Below are 7,500 nucleotides of genomic sequence, written 5' to 3' on the forward strand. Positions count from 1 at the left end.
ATAGGGAATAGGGTTCTGAGATGCAGAACACTGTTGTGTTTGGACCGGAAACTAAGCTGCCTCAAGTGTACAATTATATTTCCTATAAAACCCTGAAGATTATAAAGCTAACTTTTGCTGTTGTTGTTGTTGACACATGTTGTGTTTGGAGGCTGAAGTGTACAATGATCTTTCCTTAATAAAAAAAAACCTAAATTCATAGCAGAATAATTTAGTACATGCTGTTTCATAGTTCAGTCAACAACACAGGGGGGGTTATGATGCAGTAATAAATCCTATTCATACATGACTGAACGGTGGTTATGTCATTAATCACCCCCAGCATGTCTGTTATTGCAGTGGACGGTTTGAACGTGGATGTGTTTAAAAAAAAAAATTTAATCAAACTGCCCGTGTTTTAAAAAAATACAAAAAATTGTCCTGAAGTTTATAATGCAGTGATGGCTGTAATGGAGTTTATAATGCAGTGATTGCTGTAATGGAGATGAGTTTATAATGCAGTGATGGCTGTAAATGGAGATGAGTTTATAATGCAGTGATGGCTGTAATGGAGTTTATAATGCAGTGATGGCTGTAATGGAGATGAGTTTATAATGCAGTGATGGCTGTAAATGGAGATGAGTTTATAATGCAGTGATGGCTGTAATGGAGATGAGTTTATAATGCAGTGGTGGCTGTAATGGAGTTTATAATGCAGTGATGGCTGTAATGGAGTTTATAGTGCAGTGATGGCTGTAATGGAGATGAGTTTATAATGCAGTGATGGCTGTAATGGAGATGAGTTTATAATGCAGTGATGGCTGTAAATGGAGATGAGTTTATAATGCAGTGATGGCTGTAATGGAGTTTATAATGCAGTGATGGCTGTAATGGAGATGAGTTTATAATGCAGTGATGGCTGTAAATGGAGATGAGTTTATAATGCAGTGATGGCTGTAATGGAGATGAGTTTATAATGCAGTGATGGCTGTAATGGAGATGAGTTTATAATGCAGTGATGGCTGTAAATGGAGATGAGTTTATAATGCAGTGATGGCTGTAATGGAGTTTATAATGCAGTGATGGCTGTAATGGAGATGAGTTTATAATGCAGTGATGGCTGTAAATGGAGATGAGTTTATAATGCAGTGATGGCTGTAATGGAGATGAGTTTATAATGCAGTGATGGCTGTAAATGGAGATGAGTTTATAATGCAGTGATGGCTGTAATGGAGATGAGTTTATAATGCAGTGGTGGCTGTAATGGAGTTTATAATGCAGTGATGGCTGTAATGGAGTTTATAGTGCAGTGATGGCTGTAATGGAGATGAGTTTATAATGCAGTGATGGCTGTAATGGAGATGAGTTTATAATGCAGTGATGGCTGTAAATGGAGATGAGTTTATAATGCAGTGATGGCTGTAATGGAGTTTATAATGCAGTGATGGCTGTAATGGAGATGAGTTTATAATGCAGTGATGGCTGTAAATGGAGATGAGTTTATAATGCAGTGATGGCTGTAATGGAGATGAGTTTATAATGCAGTGATGGCTGTAAATGGAGATGAGTTTATAATGCAGTGATGGCTGTAATGGAGATGAGTTTATAATGCAGTGGTGGCTGTAATGGAGTTTATAATGCAGTGATGGCTGTAATGGAGTTTATAATGAAGTGATGGCTGTAATGGCGTTTATAGTGCAGTGATGGCTGTAATGGAGTTTATAATGCAGTGATGGCTCTAATGGAGTTTATAATGAAGTGATGGCTGTAATGGTATTTATAATGCAGTGATGGCTGTAATGGCGTTTATAGTGCAGTGATGGCTATAATGTAGTGATGGCTGTAATGGAGTTGAGTTTATACTGCAGTGATGGCTGTAATGGAGTTGAGTTGATAATGCAGTGATGGCTGTAATGGAGTTGCGTTTATAATGCAGTGATGGCTGTAATGGAGTTTATAATGCAGTGATGGCTGTAATGTAGTTTATAATGCAGTGATGGCTGTAATGGAGTTTATAATGCAGTGATGGCTGTAATGTAGTTTATAGTGCAGTGATATCTGTAATGGAGTTTATAATGCAGTGATGGCTGTAATGTAGTTTATAGTGCAGTGATATCTGTAATGGAGTTTATAATGCAGTGATGGCTGTAATGGAGTTTATAATGCAGTGATGGCTGTAATGGAGTTTATAGTGCAGTGATGGTTGTCATGGAGTTTATAATGCAGTGATGGCTGTAATGGAGTTGAGTTTATAATGCAGTGATGGCTGTAACGGAGATGAGTTTATAATGCAGTGATGGCTGTCATGGAGTTGAGTTTATAATGCAGTGATGGCTGTAATGGAGTTGCGTTTATAATGCAGTGATGGCTGTAATGGAGTTTATAATGCAGTGATGGCTGTAATGGAGTTTATAATGCAGTTATGGCTGTAATGGAGTTGAGTTGATAATGCAGTGATGGCTGTAATGGAGTTGCGTTTATTATGCAGTGATGGCTGTAATGGAGTTTATAATGCAGTGATGGCTGTAATGGAGTTTATAATGCAGTGATGGCTGTAATGGAGTTGAGTTTATAATGCAGTGATGGCTGTAATGGAGTTGAGTTTATAATGCAGTGATGGCTGTAATGGAGTTTATAATGCAGTGATGGCTGTAATGGAGTTTATAATGCAGTTATTGCTGTAATGGAGTTGAGTTTATAATGCAGTGATGGCTGTAATGGAGTTGCGTTTATTATGCAGTGATGGCTGTAATGGAGTTTATAATGCAGTGATGGCTGTAATGGAGTTTATAATGCAGTGATGGCTGTAATGGAGTTTATAATGCAGTGATGGCTGTAATGGAGTTGAGTTGATAATGCAGTGATGGCTGTAATGGAGTTTATAATGCAGTGATGGCTGTAATGGAGTTTATAATGCAGTGATGGCTGTAATGGAGTTGAGTTTATAATGCAGTGATGGCTGTAATGGGGTTTATAATGCAGTGATGGCTGTAATGGCGTTTATAATGCAGTTGAGTTTATAATGCAGTGATGGCTGTAATGGAGTTGAGTTTATAATGCAGTGATGGCTGTAATGGAGTTTATAATGCAGTGATGGCTGTAATGGAGTTTATAATGCAGTGATGGCTGTAATGGAGTTTATAATGCAGTGATGGCTGTAATGGGGTTTATAATGCAGTGATGGCTGTAATGGGGTTTATAATGCAATGATGGCTGTAATGGAGTTGAGTTTATAATGCAGTGATGGCTGTAATGGGGTTTATAATGCAGTGATGGCTGTAATGGAGTTTATAATGCAGGGCTCCGGTCTAAAGTAGTGCAACATGTAGGGAATAGGCTGCTAGTTGGGACGGACCAGGCTAATTAACTGACACAATGCAAGTCATTTCATATGATTCAGTCTCTATCAGAGTATGATGTCACTGTTGTGGTTAAATCAGTCTCTATCAGAGTATGATGTCACTGCTGTGGTTAAATCAGTCTCTATCAGAGTGAGGTCACTGCTGTGGTTAAATCAGTCTCTATCAGAGTATGAGGTCACTGTTGTTAAATCAGTCTCTATCAGAGTATGAGGTCACTGCTGTGGTTAAATCGGTCTCTATCAGAGTATGAGGTCACTGCTGTGGTTAAATCGGTCTCTATCAGAGTATGATGTCACTGCTGTGGTTTAATCAGTCTCTATCAGAGTACGAGGTCACTGCTGTGGTTAAATCAGTCTCTATCAGAGTATGATGTCACTGCTGTGGTTAAATCAGTCTCTATCAGAGTATGATGTCACTGCTGTGGTTAAATCAGTCTCTATCAGAGTATGAGGTCACTGCTGTGGTTAAATCAGTCTCTATCAGAGTATGAGGTCACTGCTGTGGTTAAATCAGTCTCTATCAGAGTATGAGGTCACTGTGGTTAAATCAGTCTCTATCAGAGTATGATGTCACTGCTGTGGTTAAATCAGTCTCTATCAGAGTATGATGTCACTGCTGTGGTTAAATCAGTCTCTTTCAGAGTATGAGGTCACTGCTGTGGTTAAATCAGTCTATCAGAGTATGAGGTCACTGTTGTTGTTGTTGCTGTTGTTGTTGTAAACATCAGTCTATATCAGAGTATGATGTCATTGTTGTTGTAAACATCAGTAATGAAGTATCCTCATAAAGACATTCATAACTTCTCCAGACAAGTGGGACCTCCAGCTCCACTCACAACTGTGTCACTCACACGTGCACCTACGCACGCACGCACACACGCACGTACACACGCACGTACCGACACACAGACAGTCAGACACAGCTACAGATTAAAATGCTGGAGGTACAGCTGCTACAGACCTAGCTGTGTGCTGTCAGATTAGTTTGACGGCTGTAGAGTCCTGTACTTCCGTGAGGGTCAGAGGTTACGGCTGTAGCAGTTTCAAACAACAGCCTTTGATTCTGTTTTAGAAGATCTATGTTTTGTTTACAGAAATACTGCCTGAACAAACATCTCTCTCTCTCTCCCCCTCCCCCCTCCCTCCCCCTCCTCATGTCTTCCTACCTGTCCCTGGAGAGCTGTGTAAGGTCTGTCTTCATACCTGTCCATGGAGAGCTGTGTGTAAGGTCTGTCTTCCTACCTGTCCATGGAGAGCTGTGTAAGGTCTGTCTTCCTACCTGTCCATGGAGAGCTGTGTGTAAGGTCTGTCTTCCTACCTGTCCATGGAGAGCTGTGTAAGGTCTGTCTTCCTACCTGTCCATGGAGAGCTGTGTGTAAGGTCTGTCTTCCTACCTGTCCATAAAGAGCTGTGTAAGGTCTGTCTTCCTACCTGTCCATGGAGAGCTGTGTAAGGTCTGTCTTCCTACCTGTCCACAGAGAGCTGTGTAAGGTCTGTCTCCCTACCTGTCCACAGAGAGCTGTGTAAGGTCTGTCTTCCTACCTGTTCATGGAGAGCTGTGTGTAAGGTCTGTCTTCCTACCTGTCCATGGAGAGCTGTGTAAGGTCTGTCTCCCTACCTGTCCACAGAGAGCTGTGTAAGGTCTGTCTTCCTACCTGTCCATGGAGAGCTGTGTAAGGTCTGTCTTCCTACCTGTCCATGGAGAGCTGTGCCACCAGTGTAACGTCTGTGTGGTCCGTGCTGGGTTCGTACTCGTAGTGAAGGAAATAGAGGTGAGTCCTGTGAACCGTGAAACGCTCCCGGCGGAACTCATAACACGGATCATCTTCATCCAGCTCTGACAGAGTCTTCTGGAGCTGGAGAGGAGAGGGGAGGGAGGGAGGGAGGGGGGCTGGGGGAGGAGAGGGGAGGGAGGGGGAGGGGGAGGGGGGGGAGAGGGGAGGGAGGGGAGGACCGGGGAGGGGGGAGGGGGGAGGGGGAGGGAGAGGGGGAGGAGAGGGGGAGAGGAGGAGGGGAGGGGAGGAGGGGAGAGAGGAGGAGAGCAGGTGAGGGGAGAGAGGAGAGGAGAGGAGGAGGGGGGGAGGAGGGGCGAGAGGAGGAGAGCAGGTGAGGGGAGAGAGGAGAGGAGAGGAGGAGAGCAGGGGAGGAGAGAGGAGAGATACGAGAGTAAGGGGAGAAGAGAGGAAGGGGGAGGAGAGAGGAGAGCGAGGGGACAGGGAGAGGAAAGGGGGTGAGAGGGAGGGGAGAGAGAGAGGAGAGGAGAGTAGTGGAGGGGAGAGAGGAGGAGGATAAGAATTGTTCGTTAATAGTGCCAGACTTTTTAATAAGGTAACTCTCTCAGGGACGACAACAACAGTGAGACTAATGGTTGTGATGGTCAGAACCCAGCTTCAGCTTCCTACACACTGGGATATAACTTGTGTGTTTGGACACTTAGGAGTACATTTCAATACAAACTGGCTCAATTAGCAAAGAGATGAGGATCAAACACCAACTCTATTACCACTGGGTCTGGAGAGACACAGCAGATAGTTCCCTCTGTCTTCTCATAGTTAATACCACATCTGATCTTTCTGTCTTCTCATAGTTAATACCACATCTGTCTTCTCATAGTTAATACCACATCTGTCTTCTCATAGTTAATACCACATCTGTCTTCTCATAGTTAATATCACATCTGATCCTTCTGTCTTCTCATAGTTAATACCACATCTGTCTTCTCATAGTTAATACCACATCTGTCTTCTCATAGTTAATACCACATCTGTCTTCTCATAGTTAATACCACATCTGTCTTCTCATAGTTAATACCACATCTGATCCTTCTGTCTTCTCATAGTTAATACCACATCTGTCTTCTCATAGTTAATACCACATCTGTCTTCTCATAGTTAATACCACATCTGTCTTCTCATAGTTAATACCACATCAGTCTTCTCATAGTTGATACCACATCTGTCTTCTCATAGTTAATACCACATCTGTCTTCTCATAATTAATACTACATCTGTCTTCTCATAGTTAATACCACATCTGATCCTCCTGTCTTCTCATAGTTAATACCACATCTGTCTTCTCATAATTAATACTACATCTGTCTTCTCATAGTTAATACCACATCTGTCTTCTCATAGTTAATACCACATCAGTCTTCTCATAGTTAATACCACATATGTCTTCTCATAGTTAATACCACATCTGATCCTTCTGTCTTCTCATAGTTAATACTACATCTGTCTTCTCATAGTTAATACCACATCTGTCTTCTCATAGTTAATACCACATCTGTCTTCTCATAGTTAATACCACATCTGTCTTCTCATAGTTAATACCACATCGGTCTTCTCATAGTTAATACCACATCGGTCTTCTCATAGTTAATACCACATCTGACCCTTCGGTCTTCTCATAATTAATACCATATCTGATCCTTCTGTCTTCTCATAGTTAATACCACATCTGTCTTCTCATAGCTAATACCACATCTGTCTTCTCATAGCTAATACCACATCTGTCTTCTCATAGTTAATACCACATCTGTCTTCTCATAGTTAATACCACATCTGTCTTCTCATAGTTAATACCACATCTGTCTTCTCATAGTTAATACCACATCGGTCTTCTCATAGTTAATACCACATCGGTCTTCTCATAGTTAATACCACATCTGACCCTTCGGTCTTCTCATAATTAATACCATATCTGATCCTTCTGTCTTCTCATAGCTAATACCACATCTGTCTTCTCATAGTTAACACCACATCTGTCTTCTCATAGTTAATACCACATCTGTCTTCTCATAGTTAATACCACATCTGTCTTCTCATAGTTAATACCATATCTGTCTTCTCATAGTTAATACCACATCTGTCTTCTCATAGTTAATACCATATCTGTCTTCTCATAGTTAATACCATATCTGTCTTCTCATAGTTAATACCATATCTGTCTTCTCATAGTTAATACCACATCTGATCCTTCTGTCTTCTCATAGTTAATACCATATCTGATCCCTCTGTCTTCTCATAGTTAATACCACATCTGTCTTCTCATAGTTAATACCACATCTGTCTTCTCATAGTTAATACCACATCTGATCCTTCTGTCTTCTCATAGTTAATACCACATCTGATCCTTCCGTCTTCACATAGTTAATACCA

At 41.5% G+C, this 7,500-nt stretch overlaps 1 pseudogene; it reads right to left on the reverse strand.

Annotated features, from left to right (window-relative positions):
• Positions 1-7,500, reverse strand: part of LOC135536564 (xylosyl- and glucuronyltransferase LARGE1-like) — a 240,568-nt pseudogene that overhangs the window by 35,636 nt on the left and 197,432 nt on the right.

This window comes from Oncorhynchus masou, unplaced genomic scaffold, assembly GCF_036934945.1.
Source record: "Oncorhynchus masou masou isolate Uvic2021 unplaced genomic scaffold, UVic_Omas_1.1 unplaced_scaffold_634, whole genome shotgun sequence".
Classification (NCBI taxonomy): Eukaryota; Metazoa; Chordata; class Actinopteri; order Salmoniformes; family Salmonidae; genus Oncorhynchus; species Oncorhynchus masou.